Source organism: Callionymus lyra, chromosome 13 (genome assembly GCF_982586985.1).
Source record: "Callionymus lyra chromosome 13, fCalLyr1.hap1.1, whole genome shotgun sequence".
In the NCBI taxonomy this organism is placed as follows: Eukaryota; Metazoa; Chordata; class Actinopteri; order Syngnathiformes; family Callionymidae; genus Callionymus; species Callionymus lyra.
The window spans coordinates 26,644,263-26,658,218 of record NC_141830.1 but is presented as its reverse complement, the minus strand read 5'-3'; positions in this window follow the sequence as shown (position 1 = coordinate 26,658,218).

Here is a 13,956-nt window from a genome sequence, read left to right as displayed (position 1 = left end):
CTAAAATGCCCACACAACTGAGTATGGATCGATGGACAATTTCTACCCTAAACGACTCCATCTTAGTGGTGTTGACGAGGAGAAGGATGACACGTCTTCGGTGCTGATACTCATGTAAATATCTCACATATTTTGTTTCTCATACACATACACGTACTATCTGATCTGTGGAGAATAAGATACTAGTTAGTACGTACACTATCCTGATGCATACTAACCAGTGCACTAAGAAAAGTATGTGATTTGAGACACATGCTGTGCAGGATAGTGTAGGTACTAACTAGTAACTAATTCTCCACAGATAGTATGTCTCAAATCAAACACTGCTGCTACGCACTAACAGGAAATGACGCGACAGCTTCTTCTTCATCTACTATTTAAGGATCATTTCAACCAGCTGTAGGAACACTATCTCCACCTGCTGGCAGCATTTGGATTAAGAAATATGAGAAACAAAATATTGACGAGATATTTACGCCATTATCAGCAGCGAAGACGTGTCATCCTCCTCCTGCTCCTGAAAATACACCTGTAAGTATATGTGTATATATATATATATATATATATATATATATATATATATATATATATGTAACGTCAACGTCACTAAAATGGAGTCGTTTATGGTAGAAAGTGCCCATCGATCCATTCTCAGTTTTGTGTGTGTTTTAGTGACAATTTAGTGTGTATGGAGCACTACATTTACATACTACGAATTGAGACGCACTTAAAAATACCACGTTTAAGTACGCAAGTATGTGATTTGAAACACAGTACTGCTGTTTACTTATAATCCAGATTATGTCAGTGTTGTGCAGAAAAACAGTCGGATGTCGTTTGTCGACCTGTCAATCACCGGTTCAAATATAACCTCAAAAACCATGAGCCGTCCTGGCATCATGTCCTTGCCAATAACGCTGCAGAACTTGTGATTACCCAAGATTTGATCCCATTGAGAGCAGCTCTACTTATCGTGTTAGAAACAGTTTATTGTTTGACTCTGTGCTCCGTCCCACCACGGAACTCGCACATCAAAACCACCACATAATCGTTGTGGACCACGATGCATTTCACGCTGTCGCCTTTTGACGTCTGCAGCGTCTTGTCACGTCAGGCTAGCGGAGCCCGGATCAGAACCACGTCCTGTTGTCCTCGGGCCGGGATGTCGTCGGTGCGGATGAAGACATTCACCTCGTGCAGCTGGAAGATGATGACGCGTGAGTCGCCGTGAATCAGCTGATGAGAATGTGAGAACTGATCGTTAACTTTAGAAAACAACAATTAGAAAGTTTCATCAAATTTTTTCTGTCCAGGCTGGTTTCAAGTTATCCGGTCTTAAGAACGTGTAGCAACAGTTTTTTGTACATATTTGTAAAATTTCAGACTTTGAAACAAAATTAAATATTTTGAAACAAAATTAAATATTTTGAAACAAAATTAAATACTCTGAAACACAATTGCAAACTTTAAAACAAACTTACAAACTTTGAAACAAATGTATAAAAAAAACTCAGACTTTGAAACATAATCAAAACATTTTAAACTAAACCACAAACTTTGAAACTAAACTACAAACTTTGAAACAAAATAAAAAAACTTTGAAACTAAATTTAAAACTTTGAAACTAGATTACAAACTTTGAAACAAACTTCTAAATTTTGAAACAAACCTCTAAACTTTGAAACAAACTTCTAAACTTTGAAACAAAATTAAAAACTTTAAAACAAAATTAAATATTTTGAAACTAAATTTAAAACTTTGAAACACAATTGCAAACTTTAAAACAAACTTACAAACTTTGAAACAAATGTATAAAAAAACTCAGACTTTGAAACAAAATCAAAACATTTTAAACTAAACCACAAACTTTGAAACTAAACTACAAACTTTGAAATTAACTAGTAAACTTTGAAATAAAATTAAAAACTTTGAAAAAAAATTATAAACTTTGAAACAAACTTACAACTTTGAAAAAAAACAAAAAAACCCCATTATATTATACATATTGAAACTAAATTTAAAACTTTGAAACTAAATTAAAAACTTTAAAACAAACTTATAAACTTTAAACAAAATCAAAAACTTTGAAACTAAACCACAAACTTTAAAATAAAATGCAATACTTTGAAACAAAATCAAAAACTTTGGATGAATTCTTACTTTCTTTTACAAAACATTAAAAATTATTGATTTTTATCAATTGAATCTTTGCGATGTTACTTTCACTTGCTTAGGAAACATAACCACACACAAACACACACACACACACACACACACACACACACACACTCACATGTACTAACACAGGTGTTTGCACTCACAGTGGTCGACTGAGTTTAGACTAGAATCACACCAGAATCTCAGAGGCTACTGAACCCAGACTTGACGTGTCACAGTGTCATGGTCTGACAAACTAACCAATAAATCTATGACAAGAAGTAAAGGAACAAAAAAAAACATTTTCATTTGAAGAACATTAAACCTTTTTTTCAAGGTAATGCGTTCTAAACGAGAAACTTGTCACAGGATCCAGTTATTAAGTCGCAATCGTTGATTTGTTTGACTTGTATATAGTTTTCCTCAGACTCTGAACGTTGGATCAGCAGCTGGAACTGGAGGGTGAGAGAGAGCAGAGGTGACTTTCCCAAACAGATTCAGTGCCTTGATCTGTTTTAGCTCATTGTTCTCTACTGTAGGTGGAGAGTTAACGGTTTAAATGTTACGAAGCTTTTAGGAAAAGTCCTCCACAGCTTCATTTACTTTGACTGGATGTTTAGATGTTCTTGACTATACAGGGTTTTTTGTTTAAATGACAAAGTATTACAATAAGTTATTAACTGTAAATGGTAGAAATATAAATTGTCTCATAATTTTTTCATGTGTTTTTACTAATTTTCTGCTCACCCTCACGTCCACAAAAATGTTTGTTCATTTAAATGTAGCGACTGGAGCTCAGTTGTCTTTATCTTCATCTTCATCCAAAAAGACACTTAAAAACATCCAAATACCTTCATACTGCTCGTATGTAACGTCAATCTTGGATTGAATCCTCGACGAGAATTTTTTTTTTTTTAAGTCTACATTTTAATATTGTTTGTTGCAGAAGCTAAAGGCTAACATGCTACACTGACAGAAAACACTCCAGGTAAATATCTGAAGCTCAGGGCCTACTGTTCAAACTAAAATATAAACTTGTCTAATAGCCTCGGATAGATTCTTCTCATGTCGAGGCTTCAATCCAAGATGGACGTTACAGACGAGCAGTATGGAGGTATTTAGATGTTTTTAAGTGTCTTTTTGGACGAAGATGAAGACGAAGACAACTGAGCTCCAGTCGCTACATAAAATGAACAAACATTTTTGTATATAACTCTAAAAAGAACACTTGAAAACCTGAAAATAATCACAACATTAGTCGACATGAGGGTGAGTACACAATAAGAGTTTAAAACGTTGGGTGAACTAAGCCACAAGGATCCTAGGAAGGTGAAATACCTGGAAACATTGATCAATAAGATGGTATTGATTGTAACAAGCGAGAGCTTTTGGTCTCTCTCTCTTCAACCACTTTGAAAAATATAACGTCATTGATCTTCTATTGTTTTCTTACTTTTAATCTGATACAACATCTGCATGTATCTATTATTGTGTATCTATCTCTTCAGTTCTTGGAATGTTACAAAGGTAACACCAGTCTGTGTCTCCAGAGAGAGAACAAACAATCGGTTCAATTTTTATGAACGATTTTATGATTTTAAGAGTGTTTTACTTCTCATTACTCTACTCTCATTTTCTCAAAACGTGTGTGTGTGTGTGTTTGCGTGTGTGAGTATGTGTGTGTGCTTGTGTGTGTGTCTGTTTGTGTGTGTGCGTGCGTGTGTGTGTGTTTGTGTGTGTGTGTGTGTGTTTGTTTGTGTGCGTGCGTGCTAGTGTTTGTATGTATGTGTGTGTGCGTGCGTGCGTGATTATGTTTTTTTGTGCTTATGTGTTTGTGTGTTTAGGTGTGCATGTGTATATGTGTGTGTGCGTGTTTGTGTGTGTGCGTTTGTGTGTGTGTATTTGTGTGCGTGCATGTGTTTGTGTGTGTGTGCGCGTGTTTGTGTGCGTGCGTGTGTTTGTGTGTGTGTGCGTGTGTCCGTGTGCGTGTGTGCTTGTGTGTGCTTGTGTGTGCGCGTGTTTGTTTGCGTGTGTTTATGTGTGTGCGTGTGTCTGTGTGTGTGCGTGTGTCTACGTGTGTGCGTGTGTCCGCGCGTTTGTGTGCGTGTGTTTGTGTGTGTGCGTGTATCTGCGTGTGTGTGCGTGCGTGTGCGTGTGCTTATATGTGTCTGTGTCTGCTCATGTCTTGGCTTAAAGTCGGGGGCGGGTCTGAAGAGAGGGTTTTGGTGGAGCTACAGCTGATGAGCATTTTGAGCTTCTGAGAAACACATAAACTCACGCATGCGAGTAAACACACACTTCACAACACTATGAACGAGGAAGTTCCCTTATTGTTGGAACATCTGGAGCAGAGTATCACTGTATCCCCCGTTGCCATAGTAACCCTGAATCTAAACAGCCGACAAACTTCTACCCACCCTTGAATGTGTGGAGTACACACTGCAATGAACCACCGTTTTATAGAGCGTGTGCGTCTGCAATGAATCGTATCAATCTGGGGGTTTCATAGGTTTTATCTTAAAATATGCCTGATATGTTTATAAAATCAAGATTTTTTGGAGTAGAAGTGGTCAAATATGTTGGCATTTTAGTAGATGGAAGCACAGACAAACACTAGACGGTCATAGCTTTCACAACAAAACACGTGACCTTGAACTCAACATACAAGTAAACTTGGTCAGAAAGTCAGTAAGTAAGTAATATTTGGAGAGCGCTTTTCTAGACCAGGGTCACAAAGCGTTTAAACAATCAAAACAATACTCAATAAAATGTACTGTATACTTAAATCAAGACAATATAGAGACAAACACAGTAGTCTCAGAAAATCAAGGAAAAGCACAAATAAAAGTTTCTTGAGATGTTTCTTGAAGGAGTCAGTAGATCATCAAACACAGAGATCGTTCCAAAGCTGAGGAGCAACAGTCTGGAAGGATTTCTCTTCTCTGGTCCGGAAGCGTGTTCAGGAACCATCAGTAGATTCTGATCCACAGACCTCAGAGTCCGAGCTGGGGTATAAGTCTGGATCAGATCACTGATGGAAGGCCTGACCATGGATAGATCTGAAAGTAAGAACCAGAATTTAAAAAATGATCCTGAAAGAAATTGGCAGCCAGTGAAGAGATTTAAGGAATCGGAGAAATGTAAGTTCTTCTACTAGAGTGGCTCAGAATTCTCGCTGAAGACAAAGCAAGTATTAAATTCTTTACCAGCGTCTACAAACATACAGAACTGTTTGTCTCAAATGTGATCAGTTATTAGTTCGTAGCACGTTTAAGCTTATTGCTATAAGCTACATTTCAAATGCTAAAAAAGCACAATCATAAATAAATAAAAACTAAAAGAAAGAAGGACAATAATATTGCTGGGAGGGGGGCAATAACAAGTTACAGTTAAAATATATGTTTAGGGAGGCACCGAAATAAAACCAAGAGTTTTCATTTCAACACCAAAAACTAAAAAACAAAACAGTAAACCAAGGCCAAAACCATGACACTGAAAAAACTCTAACTATTGCTACCATAACATAAATCACTATTACTGTTCTTTAACCCTTGTGTTATCTCTGGGTCATGATTCGGGCCTTCGGGTCGCCTTGACCCAGACACAACACCCACAAACATTTTTTTTCCGGACTTCGGGTCACCATGACCCAGAGATAACACAAGGGTTAAATAAAGTATGGCTTTGCCATAATGCTCTGAAGATTTAGTAAATTATAACATTAAGAAAAAAATGAAATACTGAAAGATTAAAAAGTTTGGAGGAAACACATACATATTTGTCAAATTTAAAATAACAAAAATTAGTAAATAAAGTTAAATTAGTAATTACAAACAAAAACAAAAATGTAATATTAACAAAATAAAATCATTGTTTATGTAAGAATGTGTTTTTAAGTTTGTGAATACCTTCGTTAAAATATGTCCTACACTCTTGAATACACTCATTAGCATTTCTGACGCTATTGAATATATATATAAAAAAATACACATTGCAGTGAAAGTTGACAAACATCGACTTTCTTCCAGTCTTTCGTTTTCATCACCAAAGTGTACGTTGACGAATGTAAATGCAAGAAGACAACGATGACAAATCATCTTCTAAACGTATTAAGCCGTTCTCATGCGAGATTGCACCATTGCACCTACACTACGCTATGCACACTCAATGGCTGCACTCAAAAATTGAGTGTGGATCGATGGACACTTTCCACCCTCAACGCCCACCATCTTAGTGACGTAGATGACGCTACGTCACTAAATGAAAGCTACGTCGCTACTTTTCAAACGGCAGTGGTGGCGAACGACGTAAATGTCTTGAGAAAACACTCATTTTACCACAAAACAACACAATAGTAACACAATTAAACACAACTTAAAAACTTGTTTCTATTGGAGAAAAGTGTTGTTAAGTTAAGATCACAGTTGATCACCAGAGAAGTAGACTGAGGGATGAAGTTGGACTGTCTGGGTCTGTGTTAGAATGGTTCTCATCTTACCTTTCTGGGCGCAGTTTTAGTGTATCTGCCAATCAAATGAGGTCTGAATCAGCAGATCTGTTGTATGGAGTCCCTCAAGGTTCTGTTCTGGGTCCTTTATTGTTTTTGCTGTACTTGATTCCCCTGGGCAAAATTATTCAGAGATTTCCTGATGTTTCTTATCGCATTTTTGCTGATGACATCCAGCTCTACTGCAGTGTTAAAAAGTAGTAGAAGAAGAAGCTGTCGAGTCATTTCCTGTGAGTGTGTAGCAGCAGAGTTTGATTTGAGACAGAACTACACTGTCGAATTGTGCGCACTGCACAATTAAATGCACTGTCTTACACTGTACTGTACAGCAGTGCAATTTGAGAGACAGCATGTGTCTTGTAAATTTTACCCGGAGTGTTTCCTGTCTGTGTAGCATGTTAGCATTTTAGCTTCTGCTCCAAGCAATCTTAAAATATTAACTTTTTCAGGATCAATTTTTCTCACGGCAAGGCTTCAATCCAAGAGGGACGTTTACAGTCGAGCAGTCTGGAGGTATTTGGATGTTACAAGTAACAGATTACTCTGAAAATAATCCCAACATTAATCAACATGAGAGTGAGAAGATAATGGGTGAGTTCTGGGTAAACTATGACTCTAGAAAGTAAAGTAGGATCGATGACTTTTGCTCTTTTCACTCCATCATGGCGAAAACATTGAGTTTGCACAGTAGTGTTGATTCAAGCCAGAGAGTGCTGCGGGAGCTGTCTTCGCCCCGAAAACTGGCCAAAACAGATGTGGTGCCTCTTGAGGAATAAACGCTTATGTCTGAGTCAGAGAATTGTGACTGATAGATTCGACCTCCATCCATCAGTGTCGCCATCGCCGCGAGTGAAACATGTAAAAATCTCGATCTCCAGCCCTTTGAGCTCCTTGATAACGGTATAGGGACCGGTCGAAAATCCGGGGCTCCGGGGGGTTTGAGGGGGTGTTTCCCGAGGTCATGTCAGAACCATATTGACTGAAGCCATCAGGGGTCGCTGCTGGTCACTAGTGAAACAAACACTGCTCGCTCTGTCCCGGTTTAATAACCCTCGAGCAATGCAGAGATAGAGGTTTTCCCCTGAAGTGTAATCTGACACTTGTAACCTTTGGAAAGAGACCTTTAGTCATGTGACATTTAATGGTTTATTGGCTGTTTCTACACTTAAAAAAACCTCAATGAAAGTAACTAAGATCTTGAATCTTTTATCTGTGAGAGAACAATGTCGGTTCATCAGGGTGTAGTCGATCTTCTTTCTTTTAGTGTTTGCAACACCCATTCATCCATCCTCGTCTCTCTGCAGCCTCTCCTCGCCTCCCTTCTGCGACGCCTGCCAGAAAGTTTGGAATAAAGAGAAGAGAAAAAAGACAGACGTCTTGAAAAGACAAATGGTCCTTCTTACGTAGATACCCATGACGCAACATCACAATCCAGCACATCTGTTAAGACGCACCATGTAGAGGAACTTGAAATGGCATCTCTGTTGGGTGAAGATTGATCACACATGCCAGAGAAAGAGAAAGAATGAGAGGGAGGGAGAGTACCTGGAAGACACTGCAGCTGCTGCTAATTCAAAACCTCACACATTGTCCCTGAACACAGCATCACCACTGACCACATGTCTGTGAAAGCATCCCACCTCTAATCATACCTCACCTTCACGACTCTTCATCGTCTCTGTCCATCCTGTAGACATCAAAGGATCAGGCATGTAAGTTAGTAAGTAAAAGGTATGTGACGGAGTGAAAGGATGTCGTGGGTGGAGAACGTTCACTGTTTCATGTTCAATTGATTAATAAAGTCTGCATCAGAGATGATTCATCTTCGCCTCTGGTCAACATCTTGTACTTGTTTGTAAGAACTAAAGAAGATGATCTGAACATCTGAAGGAGGAGGATACAGTGTTGTTGATTTATTAGTTTACTCATCCATCATCCATCCATCCATCTATCTGTTCATATCCATCCATCCATCCATCCATCCATCCATCCATCCATCCATCCATCCATCCATCCATCCATCCATCCATCCATCCATCCATCCATCCATCCATCCATCCATCCATCCATCCATCCATCCATCCATCCATCCATCCATCCATCCATCCATCCATCCATCCATCCATCCATCCATCCATCCATCCATCCATCCATCCATCCATCCATCCATCCATCCATCCATCCATCCATCCATCCATCCGTTCATATATCCATCCTTGGTCTTTTGAAGTATTTCACTTACCTTAACATTGTTGATGACATTATCAAGATGAGAAGAAAAGGCAAGTGAATCATTGAAGGATGTTTAACTTGTTTTCAACCTCAACCTGCCTTTGATGGCAGGGGAGGCACGACCTCCCCTGCCTCCACCTACAACAAGTACAGACTGATCTCCAAACATCAGCTGTTAAAAGCATCGAGAGTCTAAACACTCTCACTCCATAGACCTCCATGTATGAACGTGTAAGTTGAAGCTTGTGTTGAAGAGAAGGGCCTCAGTGCTCTTTTACAACGTGATTCCTGGTCCAGCTTTAACATCTTCAGCTTCATACAAACCACGTCTGGATGCTATAAGAAAATAAAAAAAATATATTAGTTCCAGTATTTAGTACTATTTTGGTTTAAAACATGTTTCTTGTTGAACTGCTTATACAAGTTTGTTACAACATGCATGCATTAAGGACACCTAGAAAGGGATGTAAACTACTCACCTCCTCTATGGCCTGGTTGGGTGGGCCAGGCGAGAGACTAACATTAAAGTCACAGCTGTTTGACTGATGCAGTACACATAGGTCTGAGCCTCGAGGATGTTTGGATCATAATGCTTTGGGTTCTGCTTACTGTACTTGATGGTTTTGTTAACAGCAGCCTCTTCTTCAAGGACACACAACTCCCTCAAGTCCACACAGAGACTTGCAAGCCCTTGAATGAGACACATTCATCGTTTCAGCCCTCAACCTATTTAGAATATCAACCATGAGAAAAGAAACAGCTGGAAGCAGAAAACACATCTGCACAGATGAACATGGAGGAGAAAAGTTTCACTTCCTTTAACACTTTTTAAATAGTGTTGTGTTTACTCAAATTCATAAACGCGTGGAGAAAGAAGAACCTGTGTCATGTTGTTCAGTGGTCAGTAGGTGGCGCCATCAGTTTAAAAATGATGTTTCATTAAAACAGTTGTTCAAAACAAAGGAAAAATAGGACAGAGATGCCATCTAGTGGACTCTGAAGATAATAACACTGTTTCATGAAGCTTCATCAACACATCACTACCATCTAGTGGACTCTGAAGATAATGACAATATTTCATGAAGCTTCATCAACACATCACTACCATCTAGTGGACTCTGAAGATAATGACACTGTTTCATGAAGCTTCATCAACACATCACCACCATCTAGTGGACTCTGAAGATAATGACACTGTTTCATGAAGCTTCATCAACACGTCACTACCATCTAGTGGACTCTGAAGATAATGACACTGTTTCATGAAGCTTCATCAACACATCACTACCATCTAGTGGACTCTGAAGATAATGACACTGTTTCATGAAGCTTCATCAACACATCACTACCATCTAGTGGACTCTGAAGATATTTTTGTCCAAGAAATTCTACATACAAGTTAATTGCTTTCGTCTCATCCTTATGATTATTGACGCTAGAGCTGTGTCTCAAATCACATACTTGCGTACTTAAACTTCTTTTTAGTGATAAGTGCGTCTCAATTCTTAGTATGTAAATGTAGTGCTCCATACACACTAAATTGTCACTAAAACACCCACAAAACTGAGTATGGATCAATGGACACTTTCTACCCTAAACAGCTCCATCTTAGTGACGTTGTAAACAGATGTAAATAAATGTCGTTTTTTAATACAACTTTTAGAATAATACTTAAAATATATCTATTTTGTATGTCCTGTATTAAGTGAGCTGAATTTACCAATGAATTAAAAAAACAATGTTTAAATTAAAATAATTTTTTATTGTTTATATTTCATCAGCATTCAATCTACCTAAATTCTAGCTTGTGATTGTTTTTCACACAGTTCCCTGGGTTGGACCTGCGAGAGATGCTCGCTGGTGCACTCCCCAGGTGAAGCCTTCTTCATGTACAGTGAGGTCATGCTTCTAGGAAGGGACGAGGAGGACAGACAGGGAGGGTGTTTGAGGGGTGAGGAACGGCGTAGGGAGCCCTTGAGGAAACATCGTCCAGCTGTGTGGTTTACATGTGTTGTTGAGTTTTAATGCCAGAAGAGCACAGAGATAACCCGGTTAATTCCACAGTTACTCCCACTGATCTAAGACGTTGATATTGAGCCTATTTTCTAATATGTTGTCCCTGTTTTTTTTTTCTTCAAAAAAACAAACTCCGTTTAGATAAACTGTCAACTGAGTTTCTGTCTCATCTGAGTTTTTGTGAAAAGACAGACATCTTAAATGAGCAAGAAAAAGCTAAATGTTTAATGATCAGGATGGTTTAGGCACGACCTGAAATAGGGGGTCACGGGGGAAGGATGGGAGGGGGGACTCTGCTCTAGAGAAACGGGTAAGAAGTTAAGGTATTCACCCAGAAGGGTAATAGGAAATCTCTGGGGAGAAGGAAAACTGCAACTGCCCTGGACTGAGCTGCTCTAGTAGAAGAACTTACATTTACCCCGATCCTTAAATCTCTTCACTGGCTGCCAGTTTCTTTCAGGATCATTTTAAAATTCTGGTTCTTACTTTCAGATCTAGTCATGGTCAGACTTTCCATCAGTGATCTGATCCAGACTTACACCCAACGATCTCTGTGTTTGATGATCTACTGACTCCTTCAAGAAACATCTTAAGACATTCTTATTTGTGCTTTTCCCTGATACTTACTTTTTCACTTACCTCTGATAATTGGAAGAAAAGCTGGATGTGTTTAGCAATACCACATGTTTTAATTTTAAAATTATTTGAATTATTTAAAAATATCGTTATTTATTTTACCTAAATCAGCAAAAACATTTACTACCACAATATTTATCCAATATTGAAGGTTTTAAATGTGGATATTTATTTGTTTTATTACAAAAAAAGTTTACAAACTCAAATATTACCTTTAAAAAATCCCATTCATCACATTGTCTATAACCAGATTTCGCCCTAGGTAGCTGGGACAAACGCCACCCCTTGCGACCACAAGAATCAATTAATTTATCAATTTAAAAATATATATATATCTGTAAAACATAAAAGATAAATATAGATAAACATATTTTCCTAGCTGTCAAAGAAAAATTAATAATTTCTTTAAAATCTTGCAAAACAATGTTTGAAACATCATGTAAGCAAACAACTGGATTCATCTAAGAGCAGGAGTAAAATATATAAATGGTCGATTCCTCCCTCTAGTGGAAAAACGCGGACATTGAACATTTCTTTACGTGTGATGCTTGTATTCTAACGTGAATAAAAACAAAAGGAACACAAATATAGAAAATATGAAAGTAATATATATATATAAATATATATATATATATATATATATATATATATATATATATATATATATATATATATATGTGTGTGTGGTGTGTATACTAGATATACACATAGTACCTTACTTATCCATTGGGGAGGTGATTTTGGGGAATAAGTAGGTTATTAAGTTAAATTATTAAGGTTAAAAGTAATTTATATAAACAGTAAAACACAAATCAAATATCAGAAAAATATTGTTTGAAGCTTCATGAAACAGTGTTATTATGTTTAGAGTACAGTAGATGGAAGTGATGTGTTGATGAAGCTTCATGAAACACTGTCATTATCTTCAGAGTCCACTAGATGGTAGTCATGTGTTGATGAAGCTTCATGAAACAGTGTCATTATGTTCAGAGTCCACTAGATGGTAGTGATGTGTTGATGAAGCTTCATGAAACAGTGTCATTATCTTCAGAGTCCACTAGATGGTAGTGATGTGTTGATGAAGCTTCATGAAACAGTGTCATTATCTTCAGAGTCCACTAGATGGTAGTGATGTGTTGATGAAGCTTCATGAAACAGTGTCATTATCTTCAGAGTCCACTAGATGGTAGTGATGTGTTGATGAAGTTTCATGAAACAGTGTCATTATCTTCAGAGTCCACTAGATGGTAGTGATGTGTTGATGAAGCTTCATGAAACAGTGTCATTATCTTCAGAGTCCACTAGATGGTAGTAATGTGTTGATGAAGCTTCATGAAATAGTGTCATTATCTTCAGAGTCCACTAGATGGTAGTGATGTGTTGATGAAGCTTCATGAAACAGTGTCATTATCTTCAGAGTCCACTAGATTGAGTCTGATACGTGACTCTGTGGACTGGAGTGAGAGGAACCACTTGCAGCTGAACACCTCAAAGACCAAGGAGCTGGTCTTGGACTTCGGGAGGTCCAGGACAAAGCCACGTCCAGTGTCCATCAGAGGCGACGAGGTGGAGATAGTTGACAACTATAAGTACCTCGGTGTGTGGATGGACAGTAAACTGGACTGGTCCTGCAATACAGACCATGTATATAAGAAGGTTCAGAGTAGACTGTACTTTCTGAGGAGGCTTCGATCATTTAACATCTGCAAGAAGCTCCTCTGCATGTTCTACCAGTCTGTGGTGGCCAGTGTCCTGTTCTATGCTGTGGTGTGTTGGGGTGGAAATGTGTACAAGAGGAGTGTCAACAGGTTGGACTGGTTGATCAGGAGGGTTGGCTCTGTGGTTGGAATGAAGCTGGACTCACTGGTGACAGTTGCTGAGAGGAGATCATTGAACAAACTACTGTCCATCATGGACGATGACAGTCATCCTCTGAACACTGTCATCAGTGAGCAGAGAAGCAGAATGAGTGCACGAATGCTCCTACCCAGGTGCAAAACAAATAGACTCAGGGACTCATTCATTCCTCAGGCTATTAAATTGTACAATTCTGAGTTCGGGGGCAGGAGTGGAGTGAGAGTATCTGGATGTTCTGTTCTATGTTATCAGAATCAGAATCAGAAAACCTTTATTAGTCCCGCGAGGGGAAATTCGGTTTAACAACAGCAAGAGAAATAAAAACACCCAGAAATAAAAACGAGAAAGAAAATCTAAATAGAATAAAAGATAAATCTGCGCTATATAATATATACACAATCATATTTACATAAATAACAAGAGGTGCAGTTAAATAGTTATCTTGGTGTGTTCTTGTTGTGGAGTCTGATGGCAGCAGGGAGGAAAGACCTGCGGTACCTCTCCCTCACACTATGTTAGTCTTTGTATCCTTTGTCTTTGTTGATTTCCTT